The sequence below is a fragment of the Lactuca serriola genome, chromosome 6 (genome assembly GCF_051521515.1).
Source record: "Lactuca serriola cultivar US96UC23 chromosome 6, Lser_US96UC23_V15, whole genome shotgun sequence".
Classification (NCBI taxonomy): domain Eukaryota; kingdom Viridiplantae; phylum Streptophyta; class Magnoliopsida; order Asterales; family Asteraceae; genus Lactuca; species Lactuca serriola.
Window position 1 is genome coordinate 158910448 of NC_136413.1, and position 20912 is coordinate 158931359.

A 20912-nucleotide genomic window follows, 5' to 3' on the forward strand; every position below is an offset into this window, starting at 1 on the left:
ATCCTCTGTTCTCATGATATCAGCCGGACAAACACATGGAACTATGTCTTGCTTATTGTCTGGCAGTTGTTTCTCGATTTTCGATTTGTTTGACAAAGAACTTCGCTGAGCACATCAGTTTAGTTCTGACCGGGCCCGATACATGGGTCAACACAAAATCATCGAGGGGCCCAGATATCGCTTCTATTTCCAGAAGGAGCAGATAAACTTTGACTCATATGCTTGTTCTACTACTTGTTGAATTGTACACAAAGGCACGTTTTATAACATCAAGTTACTGATGCGTTTACGTGCAATCAATGCACAACCAACTCATAGGAAACAACTCATATCTCTAGGTTTAAAGATTTATATGATATTATCGTCTCACGATCACTCGAGATAAATTCCATGAAGTGATACAAGTGAGCGTGGGTTTATACCAATACTCATAACTTATGAGTACTCATGAATGTTGTAGCAACCATTGCCATGTCTAAACACCTTTAGCCATCTACAAACCCAATTCATGACAATCTTGATTCATACCTACTTCCGACGTATGATGGATTGTGGAGGTTTGAATAAGTTAATTATTCTGGAAGTCAAAACATGCAAAACTGAAACAATAGTAAATAATTGACAATGATAGTAACACTTTACTCATAAATAAATCACAAATTTTATTCATCATCAAACGTCGATTACATTTTACAAGCTTCAGGAAAAACTATCTAATCTGTAAAACTAATATCGTCCCTCAGCCCGATGCGCCTCGCATGCTGAAAATGCTTAACCCTCGTCAGTCCCTTCGTAAGGGGATCTGCAGGATTCTCATCCGACGATATCCTCCTTGCCACGAGGAGTCCTTCTTCAATCTTATGTCTTATGAAGTGATATTTTCTGTCAATGTGTCGGGATCTGCCATGATCTCTTGGTTCCTTGGCTAAGGCAACCGCACTATTGTTGTCACAGAAAATCTCCATAGGTTCCTTAATAGTTGGTACAACTCCAAGGTATCCGATGAAGTTCTTTAGCCATATCGCCTCCTTCGCTGCTTCACTCGCTGCTATATACTCCGATTCACAAGTCGAATCAGCCACCGTCTCCTGCTTGGAGCTCTTCTAAGAAATTGCCCCTCCATTTAAGGTAAAGATCCAGCCCGACTGAGAGCGGAAATTATCCCTATCAGTCTGAAAACTAGCATCACTATACCCTAATACTCTCAAGTCATCACTCCCACCAAGGGTAAGGACCCAATCCTTAGTCCTCCGAAGGTACTTGAGAATGTTCTTTACCGCGGTCCAATGAGCCTTGCCAAGGTTCCCCTGATACCTGCTGACCATGCTCAAAGCAAATGCCACATCAGGGCGGGTACAAGTCATAGCATACATGATCGAGCCAACAGCGGAAGCATACGGTAGTTGGCTCATCTCAGCTATCTCTGCCTCTGTACTCGGACTCTAAGTCTTACTCAGTTTGGTATTGCTTTGGATCGGTAAATCTCCTTTCTTGGAATTCTCCATGTTGAACCTTTTCAACACCTTATCCAAGTAAATACTCTGACTAAGTCCAATTAGTCTTTTACTCCTTTCTCTTAATATCCTTATCCCTAGGATATAGGCAGCCTCCCCTAGGTCCTTCATAGCAAAGCACTTCCCAAGCCAGGACTTAAGCTCCTGCAAGGTTGGGATGTCATTTCCTATAAGTAGTATGTCATCCACATACAGTACCAAGAAGCTAACTATACTCCCACTAGCTCTGACATACACGCAAGACTCATCTTCGCTTCTCGATAAGCCAAACTCTTTTACCTTCTCATCGAAACAAAGATTCCAGCTACGAGATGCTTGTTTTAATCCATAAATGGATTTCTCAAGCTTGCATACTCTATTAGGGTACTCTGTATTGACAAAACCCTCTGGCTGATTCATGTACACATCCTCAGCCAACTTTCCGTTAAGGAAAGTGGTTTTGACATCCATTTACCATATTTCATAATCATGAAATGCTGCAATGGCTAGCATAACCCTAATAGACTTAATCTTTGCTACCAGCGAGAAGGTTTCATCATAATCAATACCTTGAGTCTGAGTAAAACCCTTCGCAACCAGTCGAGCCTTATAAGTATGCACTTTTCCTTCCATGTCGGTCTTCTTCTTGAAGATCCATTTGCACCTGACTATTTTACGGCCTGGTACATTGTCAACCAAGTTCCAAACTTGATTGTCATACATGGACTGTATCTTGCTGTCCATAGCCTCCTTCCATTTAGCAGACTCCGGGCCTGCCATGGCTTCCTTAACACTGCTAGGTTCATCCAAATTTACCAGTGTACTATCACTGATAAACGTATCACTTTCCGTAGTAATATGGAAGCCATAATAAAACGAAGGTGTGTTCCTAACCCGTGTGGAACGCCTCGGAGGTACAGACATGTCAGCTTGCTCAACAGGAGTTTCCTCCTCAGGTTGATTGCTAGTGTCTGAGGTTCCTTCACCAATTGCTTCTTGAATTTCTTCAAGATCAATTTGCCTCCCACTGTCTCCTTGACTTATAAATTCTCTCTCACGAAAGACCCTTCTTCTTGCAACAAAGACCACATTCTCACTTGGTCTATAGAAGAGGTAACCGAAGGATTTCTGTGGGTAGCCGATGAAAATACACCTTTCACTTCGGGGTTCGAGCTTATCATGAGTCTCACGTCTCACGAAAGCCTTGCAACCCCAAATCTTGATGTGGTCCAAATTGGGAACCTTCCCAGTCCACATCTCATGAGGTGTTTTGGTAACCTTCTTTGTAGGGATTAGATTAAGGATATGGGCGGCAGTCTCTAAGGCATACCCCCAAAAAGAGATTGGTAACGAAACTCGACTCATCATAGAGCGAACCATATCCAACAAGGTTCGATTATGCCTCTCAGCTACACCATTCAGCTGTGGTGTCCTGGGAGGAGTCAATTGTGAGACAATCCCACACTCCTTAAGATAGTCAAGGAACTCGGTACTAAGATACTCACCACCTCGATCGGATCGAAGCATCTTAATGTTCTTGCCCAATTGATTTTCTACTTCCTGTTTGAATTCCTTAAACCTTTCAAAGGTTTCTGACTTATGTTTGATTAAGTAGACATACCCATATCTACTAAAATCATCAATAAAAGTCACATAATATCGATTAGCATCCCTTGTGGCGGTTTTGAATGGCCCACATACATCAGTATGTATTAGGTCCAACAAACCCTCACCCCTCTCACAAGTTCCAGTGAAGGGTGATTTTGTCATCTTTCCAAGTAGACAAGATTCACAACTATCATCCGATTTAAGGTCGAATGATTCCAAGACTCCACTCTTTTAGAGTTGGCCTATGCGTTTCTTGTTTACATGTCCAAGACGACAATGCCACAATGATGCTTTATCTAGGCTAGTAGAAGAATCAATATACAATACATTATTTCCTAAGTTTTCTACAATCGACACAGTTTCATACACACCATCACAAGGTAACGCTTTAAAATAAAACACATTATTATAGAAAGCAATAATACCACCACATTCATTATCAAACGAAAAGGTAAAACCTTGTTTGTACAAAGCATGAAAAGAAATAATATTCCTCGCCATATCAGACGAGTACACACATTTATTCAAATCTAATTTTAACCCATTATTAAGCAACAAAGTATAAACTCCAATCTTGGAAACAGGTGAAGCCTTCCTATTCCCCATGATCAAGTTTATCTTCCCGTGCTCCACATACTCACTTCTTCTTAGGCCCTGCAAATCAGAACATATGTGAATACCACATCCTGTATCAAGCACCCAAGAGTTAGAATATGTTGAGTAATTAGACAATATAGTGTAGATACTTGCATGGGTGGGTTTCACTTTCCCATCCTTTAGATCCTGCAAGTACTTAGGGAAGTTTCCCTTCCAGTGTTCCTTTTCATGGCAATAAAAGCATTCAGCATCCTTGGGAATGGCAGAAGGAGTGACAGAACCACTCTTGGTCTTCGATGAGGAGCCTTCAAGAGACTTTCCCTTGGTACCCTTCAAAGGGTGCTTCCTCTTTTTCCCTTTGCCTTGCCCGATAGCTAAAATAGGGGTAGATGTTGGAGTAGAAGTAGGAGAGGTAACAACCGCCTTGCCCTTAAGACCGGATTCAGCGGTCTTCAAGAGTCCTTGAAGCTTGCTGAGGGTAACTTCCTCCTTGTTCATATGATATGTCATATGAAAATGACCATAACAAGAAGGTAAGGAATGCAAAATGATGTCAATTGCCAACTCCTCAGGGATGTTAACATTCAGCTTCAGCAAACGGTCCACATACCTTTGCATCTTTTGCATGTGAGCCGTGACGGAATCACCATCCTTCATGCGGGTAGTTATTATGGAGGAGATTATTTCATACCGCTCCTGACGAGCACTCTGATGGTACCTTTCCATCAGGTCCTGGTGCATCTCAAAAGGGTAGTAATCTTCATAAGACTTTTGGAGCTCGGCTGTCATCGTGGCCATCATGATACATGCCACCTTAGTAGCATCTCTCTCACGTGTCCTGAATTCAGCGATCTCCTTAGGAGTAGCAGTAGACTCATCAAGTTCTTTTAACTCCTTATCGAGGACATATTCCTTGTCCTCATAACGAGTAACCATCCTGATGTTCCTAATCCAATCCGTGAAGTTGGAACCATCAAAGATGACCCTCCCACAAAGAATCATGAGAGAGAAAGAACCAGTTGGGTTAGAGCCTGAAGCATTAGTGTTGGAAGACATCTGAAAGAAGAAAGCAAGTTTAGATTAGATATTTAAAATCCTTAATAAGACACCCAAATGTAATATTAAGGCTAGGACCCAATCACAATATATTATACTTAGAAGAGGGATGTTGTAATCTAAGTATTAATATATTTGAAAGGTAGGTGAATGACGATTCACCAATTTCCACCATGAAAACAAAATGTATTATTTGAATGCTAAGTGATGATTGTGAGATGAGTGTCTACCATATTTTGGACACGAGCACTAGTTTATCTTAGGGAAGATGCCTAAAATGCCCTTATGTGCTAAATGCTATGTGTTTGCCATGTGTGCCATTATTTGTTCGGATCTATGGTCTGTTGCCGACCGGATCTGGAAACCTTATGTGCGTAGGATTCTAAGCGTATGAATACAAGATTAGAACTAACATGTAAACGTTTCGGAGTGATAAGGGAATTGACATGTCTAACAAGGATAAACACCTAAATTTCGCCTTATTCGGTATATAGATTGTAATGGCAAGAACTCGGAGTGGAGCTGGAAATGCAAACAGAAACCAACAACCTCAACTTCCAGTGGTGGAACAGGTGCCTATAGTAGGAGCTGCACCCGAACCCATCACTATGGCTGGAGTACGAACTATGATTCAGGCCATGTTGGCTGAACAGAGGGAGGAATTGAGGCAAATGTTGCTGAACGACAAGGATGAACCTTCAGTTCCTGTTGAACAACGTGAACTAAATGACGATCGATCTGAAGAAGGGAACAATAGCAGATCAGTTGGTCATAGTGAACCGCTTGTGGTTGGGAGGAATAACCACGAGGGTAGAGTGGAGAGAAATGGGTGCAAGTATAAGGACTTTATGACTTGCAAGCCATCGACCTTCAATGGAAAAGAAGATCCTGTCGGAGTAATGGACTGGATCTCGGAAATGGAGTTGGCTTTCATGACTTGTGATTGCCAAGGCAAGTTACAAACTACGTTTGCAGTACGTCAGTTCAGGGGTAGTGCTGCTCGTTGGTGGAGCACTTTGGGGAAAACCCTAAGCCCTAATGAGCCACTGCAATTAACTTGGGCAGAGTTCTTAGTGCACTTCAAGCGCAAGTACTGCTCAGCCCAAAACGTACTTGAGTTAGAAAACCAATTTCTAACGTTGCAGAAGGGGAGTATGACCGTTGACGAATATACAAATAACTTCACAGACAAAATGGAGTTTGCTTTGCGTATTGTCCTAGATGAGTTGGCAAAAATAGACAGGTACGCAAAGGGACTACCATGGGAGTATGCGGTGCCAGTACGTCAGGCACTTACTTTGGAGACAGCTATCTGGGCTGCCAAGTTTGTTGAAGATATGATAAAAGGGAGAGCCGCCAGCATGGTTGAAGTTGGCGAAAAGAGAAAGTTTGAAGGAACTTCAGGTTCCAATAAAAAGAACAAATTCTCGAAGACTGGTTCGAGAAAGTTTGGAGGAGGAAGCGAAGGCAACTGGTGTGACAAGTGTAGGAAGAAACTGTTGGGTTTTGAGCAATCTAACACTTCCTAAGTGTGCATGCAACCCTAATAAACCTTGGATCTATGTTTGTCTAAATACATGCAAAATAATAATTTTCCAAGGTTTATAACCTATCTAACATGGCATGGGGAACATTTCAACATAGAAGAGTTAGAAGAGATTACATACCTTTTTGATGAGTTTGGTTGTAAGGAGTTTGAGGGCCAAGCACCAATAGTGTGAATGCCTCAAATGGAATCACAAAACACCACAAACTCTTGGAAAACTTTGAGAGAGTATACACACTTGTATAATTTCGGCCACACACAAGCTCACACACACTAGTTCACTAGTTGCCATTTCATGCTCCATAAGCATGCTTATATAGTGTGCATGGTTAGGGTGAAACCCTAATAACCCATGTCTTTTCCTTTCCAAGGATCCATGGGTTAATAGCTCCATGGATCATCCATGGACTTCCATATAAGCCTAGCCCATTAACAAATGAGTCTTAGCCCACACCATATAAAACCAATAGCCCATAATCTAATTAGTCTTCCTTTTAATCTCTAAATTAATTCATAATTAATTTAAGACTAAAACTAATTAAATAACATAACTTCATATTAATATATTATAACTTATAATATATTAATAAACATATGTGTATAACTCTCATAAAATTATCCATAAAAGTTTGGATGAGATGCAACCCAAATGGACCATGCCGGTCGGGTCAAGTATATACCAAATAAGTTATGGACTTAGACACCTTATCCAACAGAAACATGCTGGGAAGTGCAGCGTGGAAGTCACTTGTTACAAATGTGGAAAGCCAGGGCATTATGCCAATGAATGCACCTTCAATAAGAACATATGTTTTGGGTGCAATGAAGAAGGGCATATTTTGAGGGACTACCCGAAGAAGAAGGACGCAGCAAAACCCAATCTACCACCAAAGCCGAAGGCGAGAGCCTTCCAGATGACGCTCGAAGCTGCGAAAGAAGAAGCCGATGTCGCTTCAGGTACCTTTCTCGTAAACGAATTGCCTGCCCAAATTTTGTTTGATTCTGGAGCCAATTACTCCTTTATATCGCATGAATTTGGTAGAAAGCTAGCTTTGCCTGTAGATATGCTAGTTAATGCTATAATAGTCGAGATTGCTAGTGGCAAGTTTGTACCTGTTAGCTATCGTATGAAAAACATCCTCATTGACTTGGATGGGAATAAGTTCCAAGAGGAATTATTGCCTATCGAGTTAAATGGATTCGACATAGTTTTAGGAATGGATTGGCTTAGCGCCAACGATGCAGAAATACTATGTAGAAAGAAGATAGTAAAAGTAAACCCACCAGGGAGAGAGTCATTTATGGTGTACGGAGACAAACGCAGAGTAAACTCTGGAATCATTTCCCTAATGAAAGCCAAAAAGTGTTTGGCCAAGGGATGTACATCATATCTAGCATTCGTGATCGATGCCAAGATGGAAAAGAAGGAGGTGCAGAATATTCCGGTGGTGTGTGATTATCCAGAAGTCTTTCCCGAAGATCTTCCCGGATTGCCCCCTGATCGACAAGTAGAATTTCGTATCGACTTGTTACCAGGAACGACGCCGATAGCGAAAGCACCTTATCGACTAGCGCCAACCGAAATGAAAGAACTTATGACACAACTTCAGGAGTTATTGGACAAAGGTTTCATTCGACCTAGTTCATCACCCTGGGGAGCCCCTGTGTTATTTGTAAAGAAGAAAGACGGAAGCATGAGAATGTGCATCGATTACAGAGAGCTGAACAAAGTGACGATAAAGAACAAGTACCCGTTGCCAAGGATCGATGACTTGTTCGACCAGTTGCAGGGTTCGAGCTATTTCTCGAAGATCGATCTTAGGTCGGGATACCATCAACTAAAGGTGAGAGAGCAGGACATCGAAAAGACTGCTTTTAGAACGAGATATGGACACTATGAATTTTTGGTTATGTCGTTCGGACTAACCAATGCCCCAGCAGCTTTCATGGATTTGATGAATAGGGTTTGTAAACCATTCTTAGATAAATCCGTGATAGTATTCATAGATGATATCTTGATTTATTCGAAAAGCAAGCAGGAGCATGAAAAGCATCTGCGTGAAGTGCTAGAAGTCCTGAAAAAGGAGAAGTTGTATGCAAAGTTCTCCAAGTGTGAATTTTGGATTCAAGAAGTCCAATTTTTAGGTCATGTGGTTAACCAAGAAGGGATAATGGTCGACCCAGCAAAGATTGAAGTTGTAATGAAGTGGGAACAACCAAAAAGTCCTACGGAGATTTGAAGCTTTTTAGGATTATCTGGATATTACCGAAGGTTTATCGAAGGCTTTTCTTCGATTGCTACTCCATTGACAGCTTTGACCCACAAAGGAGCCACTTATGCTTGGAATGAGAAGCATAAGGAAGCCTTTGAGAAGTTGAAGAAGAGATTGTGTGAAGCACCGATTCTTTCATTTCCCGAAGGAGTTGATGACTTTGCAGTTTATAGCGATGCATCCGGAGTTGGGTTAGGTTGTGTTCTGACCCAAAGGGATAAAGTGATCGCGTATGCATCGAGGCAATTGAAGGAACATGAAAAGAACTACCCCACTCATGATCTGGAGTTGGCAGCGGTAGTATTTGCCTTGAAGATATGGAGGCATTATCTTTATGGCACCAAGTGTAAACTTTTCACTGATCATAAGAGTCTCTAATATCTCTTTAATCAGAAGGAATTGAACATGAGGCAACGACGCTGGCTAGAGTTACTCAAGGACTACGATTGTGAGATACTTTACCACCCTGGTAAAGCAAATGTTGTTGCCGATGCTCTCAGTCGGAAGGTAAACCTTGAAAAGAAAAGGCCAAGAGCTATGAGAATTGAAGTTGTCTCGAAAATTGTGGAAAGTATAAAGAAAGCTCAAGAGGAAGATTTAGAGAAAAATGACCGAAAGGAAGAACGTTTGGGCAAAACGTTAGTGTTCGGTACAAACAACCAAGGGTTGAAGGTATTTCAAGATAGAATTTGGGTACCTAAGACGGGCGGAATAAGAGATCTTCTGATGGAAGAAGCTCACAAGACCATGTACTCAATTCATCCTGACAGTACGAAAATGTATAGGGATCTAAAACCCTATTATTAGTGGCCGACGATGAAGCTCGATGTTGCTAAGTATGTGGCCAAGTGTGTTACTTGTGCTAGGGTTAAGGCACAACATCAGAAACCGTATGGGAGTTTAGAACCTTTACCCGTACCCATGGGTAAATGGGAAGACGTCACCATGGATTTTGTGACTAAACTACCCAGAACAAGGAACGGTCACGACATGATTTGGGTGGTCGTTGATCGCTTCACTAAGAGTGCGCATTTCATAGCGGCCAAAGAGAAATGGTCTATGGATAAACTTGCGAATTCTTACGTGAAGGAAATTGTGAGGCTTCACAGTGTTCTGTTAACGATTGTGTCCGATCGTGACAGCCGTTTTACCTCAAGGTTTTGGAGGAGTCTACAACAGGAATTGGGTACCAAGTTGTGTTTGAGTACAGCTTACCATCCGCAAACTGATGGTCAGAGCGAGCGAACGATTCAAACATTGGAGGATATGCTGAGAGCATGTACCCCTAGAATTCCAAGGTAACTGGGATGAACACTTACCTTTAGTAGAATTCTCCTATAATAATAGTTTCCACTCAAGCATTAAGATGGCACCTTATCATGCTTTGTATGGGGAGAAGTGTCGAACGCCATCATGTTGGCTGGAAGCTGGGGAAAAGCAGTTTATGGGACCTGAAATAGTCCATGAGACTGCTGAAAAGTTAAAAGTGATAAGGGAAAGGATGTTAGCTGCTCAAGATCGACAAAAGAGTTATGCTGACAAGAAAAGACAACCGATATCCTTCGATGTTGGAGATTCAGTTTTACTTAAAGTCTCGCCATGGAAGGGACTTATAAGATTTGGGAAATGAGGGAAGTTGAGTCCAAGGTTTATTGGACCATTTAAAGTTCTTCAGAGGATCGGGAATCAAGCTTACAAGCTAGAGTTACCGGAAGAACTATAGGGTATTCATAACACCTTTCATGTGTGTTATTTGAGAAAGTTCAAAGGAGATGTGCCCGACATAATTCCGATTTTTGAGTTAAGGTTGGATGAAAACAAGAGGTTGATCGAAGAACCCGAGACAATCGTTGACCGTAAGACTATGATGTTACGACGCAAGATGGTCGATTTAGTTCTTGTGCACTGAAAACATACGAATGGACCAAATCTCACTTGGGAAACGGAGAGTGACATGATGAGTCGCTACCCGCAGTTGTTTGGTGTTATGTGATTCCGGGGACAGAATCATCCTAAGGGGGAGAGAATTGTAACACTCGTGTTTCTAGCCTAGGCATTTATATTGAGTTGATAGTCTAGGTTAACCTTTGTAACTCATTTTGAAGAAATGAAAAGGAGTTATGTGAATATTATGTGAATTATGTGTTTTATGCTTAATTATTAGGGCTTAATTAATTAAGAATAAAAATAAGCATCAAAATTAAAGTGTGAGATAAGCCCGATATCTTTACATAAAGTTGTAGTGGTCGAAACAAGGATTTCGGGGATATAAAGAATACCAAAATCCAAGTTATAACGAAGAAGTTTTGACCTGTCGAAGTTTCGCGACAAAACCGTCACGGTGCTGAATGTCGTAAAAAGTGAGTTTTTGATAAACTACTGTTTAGCCTTAGTAATCTAAACGAAAGTCATAGTATTCGTTAAACCGAGAAGTTCGATAAAAAGAACGCCCAAATCTGACTTCGTATGAGGAAGTTATGATTTTTCGAAATTTCAGCGTAGCAGTAGACAGCTAAAAACTCGAATTTTAGATCGAGCGATTTTTAGCCGACACAACCTAAACGAGAATTGAAGGTCTCGCCATTAGGAGCACAACGGTAAAGCTATTAGCAGCGACTTGGGTGAGCAATAGCGGCGACTTTTGTTGCCACTAATACCCTTTTTTCTTGTAGTGACCTTTCCATTATAATTTTGCAGGCACCCACATAAGGATGAGCATCTTCATTTGATAAAAGTGAGGTACAAACTTTTAAAATACATTTCTATTAGGGAGAGTTTCGTATATGCCCTTATTAAACATCAAAATATCATATTTACCCACCTTAAATTCTAAATATCATATTTGCCATTTTTAAACTTTTAAAATATCAAATTTGTCCAAATCCTTATTTTTAGCAATTTTAAATATTTTATAATCATTTTAAATTCTTATTTTCATAAATTGACTATTATACCATTTATATATCTATATTTGTATTCTTATTTCCATCTGTAAATATCTTTATTTGTATATTTTTACCACAGTTTTAGCTTTGATCATATCGCATTACCACTCTTTTAGCTTTGATCATATCGTATTTTTTCTTGTTCTTCTCATGTAAAAAACAGTGATCATATCGCATTATTCCTAAATAATCACATAACGAATTAATTTCAAATACATCACTTTCTACCATGGATAATAACCTTATACATTGCAGGTGCTCCCTAAAAGTTGATATTTGACACTTATTTGCAAAAAACTCTGATTTTTTTTTTCCAGATATTACGGTGAAATGATTTATATAAAACTGGAGCCTCTGATTCTTTGCAAATTCTATCACTCTTGATGTTACGAAAAGAGAAACTCATTGGTTTGCGATCATTCATCTGAGTTTTTACTTTCTTCCAAATTTTAATTGGGTCTTCATTATTTATAGTTTTGGCTTGTTAATTGTTGTGCTTTTAGTAACAAAATTTTTAGGATTTGATACAGAAGTGTTTTACTTATATGATTAATAAAGTTCTGGCTTTGACTTAATATATTTATAAGGATAGATTAAATTAATCTCCAATGATTTCCGGAGTATTTAGTATATTGGTATTTATACTAAATACAATAGTACACGATAAGAATAATTCAAATAAAACAATATGCCTATCAACTAGGAGTAATAAAACATAATCTGTAACGACGTGAAAATTTAAAACCATTTTTCATTTTTCAGACAACATAAAACTCATTTAATATTTTCAAATCCCATGTTCAACAGATGTCATTATAATAAAACATATCCCAAGATCACAAAATACAATCATTTGTCAGTGTGTACGGATCATGTCGGCGCCTTCCCGCGATCCTCGCTAGTATCTGAAACACATAACACACAACACTGTAAGCATAAATGTTTAGTGGGTTCCCAAAATACCACATACAACAAATATTAGCCACCCAAGGCTATAACTCTGTATGACCCTCTGGTCAATGTGTCTCAGTGGGACCCTCCAGTCCCATAACTCTGTGGACCCTCTAGTCCTAACTCTGTGGACCTTCCGGTCTTAACTCTGTAAACTCTGAATCATACATAGCACAAATCACATAGAAATCACATCATACAAAAGCATACAAGATATTCTGTCACATAACTCTAATTATCGCTATAGGTAAACTATAGTGAGAAGATTCACCTCAGGAAATCTTAGAAAGTCTCGAACTCGAAATACTGATCTAGCCTCCGCCTAATCCCATAAAGTATTTTACCTTTAATTAACCACGATTCTTAAAAGCTAGACTAGACCCTTTCTATAATCTCTCAGAAGGGGGAAAAGACCATTTTACCCCTTCAATGGTCCAAATGTCCAATTGTTGACCAAACCCTAAAAGTCAACGAAAGTCAACAGAGGGCAGTACGCGGTGCGTACCAGCTCTTGTATGCGGGGCGTACTCCGGCGATCCAGAATCGGGGTCTTAAACCCTTACGCGACGCGTTCTGAGATTTACACCCAACGTAAGTCTCAGTTTCATGCTCTTATTGATTTTTGGTCTTAAATAGTTAAGACATAAGCTCAAATTTTAGATCTGACTATTCTAAGGCCACTTAATCCATAAAGTCGAAACACTTAAGCCTTTGCATGGCTATAAAGGTCTCCAATCACTCTAAACACCTTTCCTCTTTCCTCATTTGAAACGACCCAAAAATACGACCCAAAAATTTCATTTTTCAATATAACCAAAAACCATAATCTGAGTATCATATCATAAAACCATACGTGATGTATCTCAAACATAGTAAAAACACTGTGAGGAAAACTGTATCATATCTATATCATATCAAAATCAAGAACTGAATCAACTCCCAGGATGAAAACTGAAGCTGTGGTGTGTGTGATGCCATCATCCCGAGCTCTTCCCTTTGCTTACGGAAGTACCTGAAACCAAAACTGAAACTGTAAGCACGAAGCTTAGTGAGCTCCCCCAAACTACCACATACCATACAATACATATAAAACACATATTGGGCCTTGCCCACTGCATCGGACCGAAGTCCGGAACTAGCTGCATCGGACCAAAGTACGGAACTGACTACATCGGACCGAAGTCCGGAACTGACTACATCGGACCGAAGTTCGGAACTGACTGCATCGGACCGAAGTCCGGAACTAACTGCATCGGACCGAAGTCCGGAACTGACTGCATCGGACCGAAGTCCGGAACTACTCATCATAGCATGGCATAACACATGTCAACTAACACACAACGTGCTTGAATCACGAAGACATCAAGCATACTGAACTACTGCTTCGGACTGAAGTCCGGAACTGCTACTAACTAAATGGGTCGGCATTGTGGCCTTAGACCCTGATCCTACTGGAAGGAAACTCACCTCGTGAACTGGCTGCTGTGTGTATGGCTCTGGAAGCTATCTGTTGCTGCTCCGGTATCTCCCTGGCTACAAGTCCATAAACACACTCAATCAATGCTAATCACTGCACTAGGGTAAAATGACTCTTTTACCCTTAGTCAAAGTCAACTCTCCTGGTCAAAGTCAACCCACAGTTGACCTGACTCGCCGAGTTGGGCCGCCAACTTGCCGAGTCACTATTCTCACCTCTCGACCCTACTCGCTGCTACTCGTCGAGTATGGCATCAGCTCGACGAGTTCCCTTTCGAATCAAAACTTAGGCAATCTGCATCCGACTCGCCGAGTCATATGAACAACTCGACGAGTTGTTCTTCGAGCTAAGAAGATTGCCTTGGACTCGCCGAGTTGTATGAACAACTCGTCGAGTCCCTCCATTACTGAGTCTAACCTCAAACTCGCTGAGTCCACTCTACCACTCACTGGTCCTACTCGGCATCACTCGAAAAGGGAAAAATTGGGGACTCTCGACTCGACTCGCCGAGTCGCTTGCATGCAACAACTCAAAACTCGATTCTGCTTGAATCTAGTGCATAAAACTTATAGATCTGGACTCCCTTAACTCGATTAGCACGTAAAGATTCTATCTTTACGTGCCCATATGCATCCATGGGGATAAAATAGCTCAAAAGCATAAAGAGAAGGCTAGATCTAGGGTTTTCATACAAGGTATCAACAAAAGACAATAGATCCGGGCTCTACAACTCCTAAATGAACAGATCTAAGGATATCTCGACCTAATAGGGCATCCATACCATCATAAGGCTTGAGAAAAGCATCAAACTAGATCTAGAAGAGTTCTAATGGGGTTTTAAAGCATAAAAGGGAAGGAAATCCGAAGAATACCTCAAGGAACTCTGATTTGCCCTTGAATCTTTGCTCTACACCTCTTCTCCTAGCGATCTAGGACTCTCTCTGGGGTGTGGTAGCTGCAATGGACGACCATAAAGGCCTTTAAATAGGTCTCAAACCCTAGAAATTAGGGTTTCACTAAACAACGTGGAATCGCCGAGTCCACTCCTGAACTCGCTGAGTCTAGTTGTGAATTCTCATACGAATCCGCGACCATACTCGGCGAGTCTAAACGCCAACTCGCCGAGTTCCCCCATAAAACCCAAAAATAAAGGAACATAATCTCATACCTGGGAATCCGGGTGTTACAATTCTCCCCCACTAGAATCAGACTTCGCCCCCGAAGTCTCACTTCGCAAATAACTCCGGATGTTGCTCCCGCATCTCACGCTCCGGTTCCCAAGTCAACTATGACCCTTTCCGATGCTGCCACTGGACCTGCACCAGTGGCACTTCCTTGTTCCTCAAAACCTTGATCTTCCGATCCCTGATCGCCACCAGTCTCTCAACACAATTCAGGCTCACATCTATCTGAATATCTTCTAATGGCACCACTGCCGACTCGTCGGCTATACACTTTCGCAACTGCGATACGTGGAAAGTGTCATTAATCTGACCCAACTTTGTTGGCAACTCCAAACGATAGGCTACCATGCCCACCCTCGCGATCACCCTGAAAGGACCACTATATAGGGGCCCAAACTTGCCCCTCTTCCAGAATCGGATCACTCCTTTCCAAGGAGAGACCTTCTGGAGCACGAAGTCGCCGACCTGAAACTCGATCTCGGACCGGCGTCTGTCCGCATAACTCTTCTGCAGATTCTAAGCGGTCAACAACCTCTGTCTGACCTGTTGGATCTGCTCTGTCGTCTAAAGCACAATCTCGGTGCTTCCCATCACACGCTGCCCCACTTCTCCCCAGCAAATGGGGGTTCGACACCTCCTCCCATACAACAGCTCAAAGGGCGGCATGCCAATGCTCGAATGATGGTTGTTGTTATAAGAAATCTCCGCCAAGGGAAAATACGTGTCCCAACTCCCTCCAAAATCCAATACACATGCCCAAAGCATATCCTCGAGCGTCTGAATCGTCCGCTCACTTTGCCCGTCCGTTTGTGGGTGGTATGCAGTACTGAAATGCAGCCTCGTACCTAACTCCTCGTGAAAATTCTTCCAAAATCTGGAAGTAAATTGCACATCTCGATCTGAAACAATCGAGATCGGAACTCCATGCCGTGATACCACCTCCCTCACATACAACTCTGCCAGCCTCTCAGTAGAAGAGCTCTCACTGATGGCAAGAAAGTGAGAGCTCTTCGTCAACCTGTCCACAATCACCTAAATTGCATTGGCTACCACATTAGCCTTGCCCGGGTGGTACAAGATCTCACAATCATAGTCCTTGACCACGTCCAACCACCTTCTCTGGCACATGTTCAGGTTGGGCTGATCCATCAAATACTTCAAGCTCTTGTGGTCCGTGTATATCGTACACCGAACCCCATACATGTAATGTCGCCAGATCTTGAGAGCGAACACTACCGCTCCCAGCTCCAAATCATTAGTGGGATATCTCGACTCATGAGGCTTAAGCTGCCTCGATGCATAAGCAATCACTTGCCCACTCTGCATAAGCACCGCTCCCAATCCGAATATTGATGCATCCCAATAAACCACAAAATCTTCCATCCCTTTTAGAAGAGCTAGAAATGGTGCTTCGCATAATATCTGGCGAAGTGTCTCGAACGAGGTCTGCTGCTCCGGACCCCAAGAAAACGCAACACCCTTCCTGGTCAACTTGGTGAGTGGCACGGCGATCTTGGAGAAATCCTTAATAAATCTCCGATAATAGCCGTCCAAACCCAGAAAACTCCTGATCTCGGTGGGTGACCTCGCAACCTCCCATCTCATGACCACCTCAATCTTGGCCGGATCGACCAATATCCCATTCTGGTTAACAAGGTGTCCCAGAAACTGGACCTCTCATAGCCAGAACTCACATTTGGAGAACTTGGCATAAAGCCTCTCAGATCTCAGAACTCCGAGGATCTCCCTCAAATGCTCATCATGCTGCTCTCTAGATCTCGAATACACCAATATGTCGTCGATGAACACGATCACTGAGCGATCCAACATTGGTTTGCACACCCTATTCATGAGATCCATGAACACCGCAGGTGCGTTGGTGAGTCCGAAAGGCATCACCACGAACTCGTAATGCCCATAACGAGTCCGAAATGCTGTCTTCTGGACGTCCTCCTCCTGCACCCTCACTTGATGATACCCAGACCTCAAATCGATCTTGGAGAACCAAGATGCTCCCTGCAACTGTTCAAACAAATCGTCGATCCTCAACAATGGGTACTGGTTCTTGACCGTTAGCTTATTCAGCTCATGATAATCAATGCACATCCGGAGCGAGCCATCCTTTTTCTTGATAAAAAGGATGGGCACCCCCATGGCGAACTGCTCAGCCAGATAAACCCCTTCCCCAGCAGCTCCTGAAGCTGCGAGGATAACTCCTGCATCTCCGGAGGTGCAAGGCGATAAGGCGCCTTAGCGATAGGCGCAGCTCCCGGAACCAACTCAATACTGAACTCTACCTGCCTCTCCGGAGGCACACCTGGCAATTCCTCTGGAAACACATCCGGAAACTCACGCACTATCGGAACCTCATCATCCGACTTTGCTCTCTATGAAACAACCCTCACATCCATCACATATACCGCAAATCCTCTACAGCCCTGCTGTAGACTCTGTCTCGCTCTGGCGGCCGAACAAAATGCTGACCCCGCACGTGTACCCTCGTCGTGCACTGTAAGAACTCCCCCGCTAGGGTCTTGAATCCTCACCAACTGACGCTCGCAGTCTATAACAACTCCATATCTGCTCAACCAATCCATACCCACTATAACACACACGTCCCCCATCGTGATCGGAACTAGATCTATTAGGAACTCCACACCGAAGATCTCAAGGACACATCCTCGAATCACATCCGAAGCATACACTGCTCGCTCATCAGCTATGGAAACTCGCAGAGGCCGACTCAACGCCTCTCGACGGATACTAATGTGCTGACTAAAACCCAAGGAAACAAATGACCAACTCGCACCCGAGTCAAATAAAACAAGAGCAGTTACAGAACTCACAAGAAAAGTACCTACGCATATCATCATATAAGCATAAAAACTCAACTCAAATAAAAGATGAAAATAGAATATATACCAGCCACAACATCGGGCGCCGCGCGGACCTCTTCCGCGGTCAACTGAAATGCCCTCCCATGAGCCTTCGGGGCCTCGACCTTTACCGGCCGAACCTCGGTAACCCTAGCAGTAGGCGCAGATCCCTGCGCTGATCCCTTGTGTAACTGAGGGCACTCGACCTTCCGATGGCCGGTCTGGTTGCAATGGAAGCAAACCATAAATCCTTTGGGGCAATCTCTGGCGATATGCCCCTCCTTGCCACATTTGTAGCAAGCACCCGATCGACAGGCCCCCGCATGTCCCATGCCGCACTTCCCACAAGTGCGGCCCTTCTGGCCTCCAGTCCTCGAATCGGCGGACTTGGTCCGCTTGGCTGCCGGCTAAGACTGAGCCGGCCGCCGAGCCATCCTATGAGAATCGGCCTCCTCCCTGGCCTGAGTCTCCAACTCAATCTCCCTCTTCCGGGCATTTCCCTGGAGCTCAACAAATGTCCGGTACGTCGAGTTCGACACGAACTCCCGAATGTCCCTCCTCAGAATCCCCAAATACCGGCTCATCCGTGCCTGCTCAGTAGACACCTGCTCGGCGCAGAACATCGCCCTCTCATGAAACTTCCGGGTGACCATAGTAACCGAATCATTACCCTGCTTGAGGGTCAAGAACTCCTGAACCAGCCGTTCCCTCTCCACCGGGGGAATATACTCGTCTCTGAACATGGTGGTGAACCTTTCCCAGGTCACCGCTGAAATCTCTGCAAGAGTGAAGTCCACTGTTACGAACTTCCACCAATCCTTCGCTCCCAAGCAAAGTTGGTTCAAAGCGAACCGTACCCTCAGATGCTCCGGACATGAACACATATAGAAGCATCCCTCAATGTCAGCAATCCATCTCATCGCAACAATCGAATCTTGCGTCCCATCAAACTCGGGTGGCTTCGTGTTACTGAACTCCCAGAACAACAACGAGTCACCTCCCTAAGGCCTGGCAGCAGCCACAACTGCTGTAGTTGCAGCGGCTATGGCGTCAGTCACCGTGGCGTACCGCTCATCAAAAGTCTCCAACAACGTGGTCTTGATAGACCCAAACATCTTTGGAATCTCGGCCCTGATCGCCGCAGCCACATCATCGTGGATCATCTGACGAAGCTCCTCGTCACTCACACCGCTCGCCTTGGGTCTGTGGTGTGTCCCAACCATGATGCCTCTGAAATACAACAAAACTTATTAGAGACCCGATTGAGCATACTCATACTTGATGACGCAACCCTACTTTTCCTCCATTGTCCAAAAGATTCTTACCTGTAATGCCTACTGATCCGGTGTCTTTAGTAGTACGGGCCCAATACTACTGACCACACTGCATCAACATTCACTCCAAGTCCTCCTCTATGGATCTTGGCTTACAAGTACTCTATTCTCATGAGCTCCTAACTGCTATCTACTCGCTCTCAAAGCATCTCAGCAGCAGAAATCTCCTAGGCTAAGGCATCACAAATCAGGCTACTCTAGTCCTAATATGTATACCTAGCCTACTCTAGCATGCATAATGTAACATAACATATCTCATAACACATAATGTAAGGGTACTTTTGGGAATTCACCGTTCGGGCGCTGGCTGATCGTACACACGGCTCTTCTCTGTTTGTCTCAAAACTCTCTTTACTCTTTACAAAAATTTTACTTTATTATAAATTTTTTTCTCAAATCCTCAGTTTGAGTTTAGATACGCCCGAAGGTGCATTCGAATCTCTCAAACCAAGGCTCTGATACCAACTTGTAACAACGTAAATTTCAAACCAAAAATTTCATTTTTTTCACAACCATTTTCACATAAAATGTTTTATAAAATATCCAATAATAGTTATCAAAACATATCGTATCGCAAGATCATAAAAATCAAATCCTCTCTCTAGTGTATACGAGTCATGCCGGCGCCTTTCCACGGTCCTCGCTAGTACCTAAAACACATAACACAACAACTGTAAGCATATTGCTTAGTGAGTTCCCCAAAATACCCTTACACACATATGCCTTTCCAGGCCATACTCTACACGACCTTCCGGTCCATGTGTCTCAGGGGACTTCTGTCCCAGTCCCAGTAGACCTCAGGGGACTTCTGTCACACATAGGTACCTTTCCAGGTACAGTATAGTGAGAAGGCTCACCTCAGATATCTCAGTAAGTCTCTGTCTCGGTAGACATGTGATCTAGCCTCCGCCTAATCACATAAAGCAAATACTCCCATAAATACAACTGTACCAACCCTAAAAGTCAACAAGGTCAATGGTCAAACTTTGACCCGAGTCGGCGAGTGCACTAGGGCAACTCGGCGAGTCTACACGTGTCCACTGACTCTCTCCTAGACCCTCTCTTGGCACGTCGAGTACTCCCCTGACTCGACGAGTTCCACCTGGAAAGAATCACAGGGCCACCCCCGACTTAACTCGCCGAGTCCCAAGAACAACTCGGCAAGTTCCAACTCTAACTCAGACCCCTGACTCTCCCTGACTCACCGAGTCATTCCCCCAACTCGACAAGTCCACTCACTGAGTGATTAATGGGAAACCTTCAAACAACTCGCCGAGTCTGTTCTTCGAACTCGGCGAGTTCATGCCATGCACAAACTCAAAACGAGGTTAGATCTGTTCCATACAATCATAGATCTAGCCTCCCCAAGCGTGATAATCATGTAAGGTTCGGACCTTGACACACATATAACATAGAAATGGTCCAAAATGGTGACTTAGCCCCAAAAATGTCATTCTAAACTCATGACTTCCAAAATGAATCATAAAGCTCCAAGGGTTAAGGTCTCTGGACCTCTTTGAGTCCAGATCCAAAGCACAAACTCGAAAGGGGACTAAATAATCTACATACTCT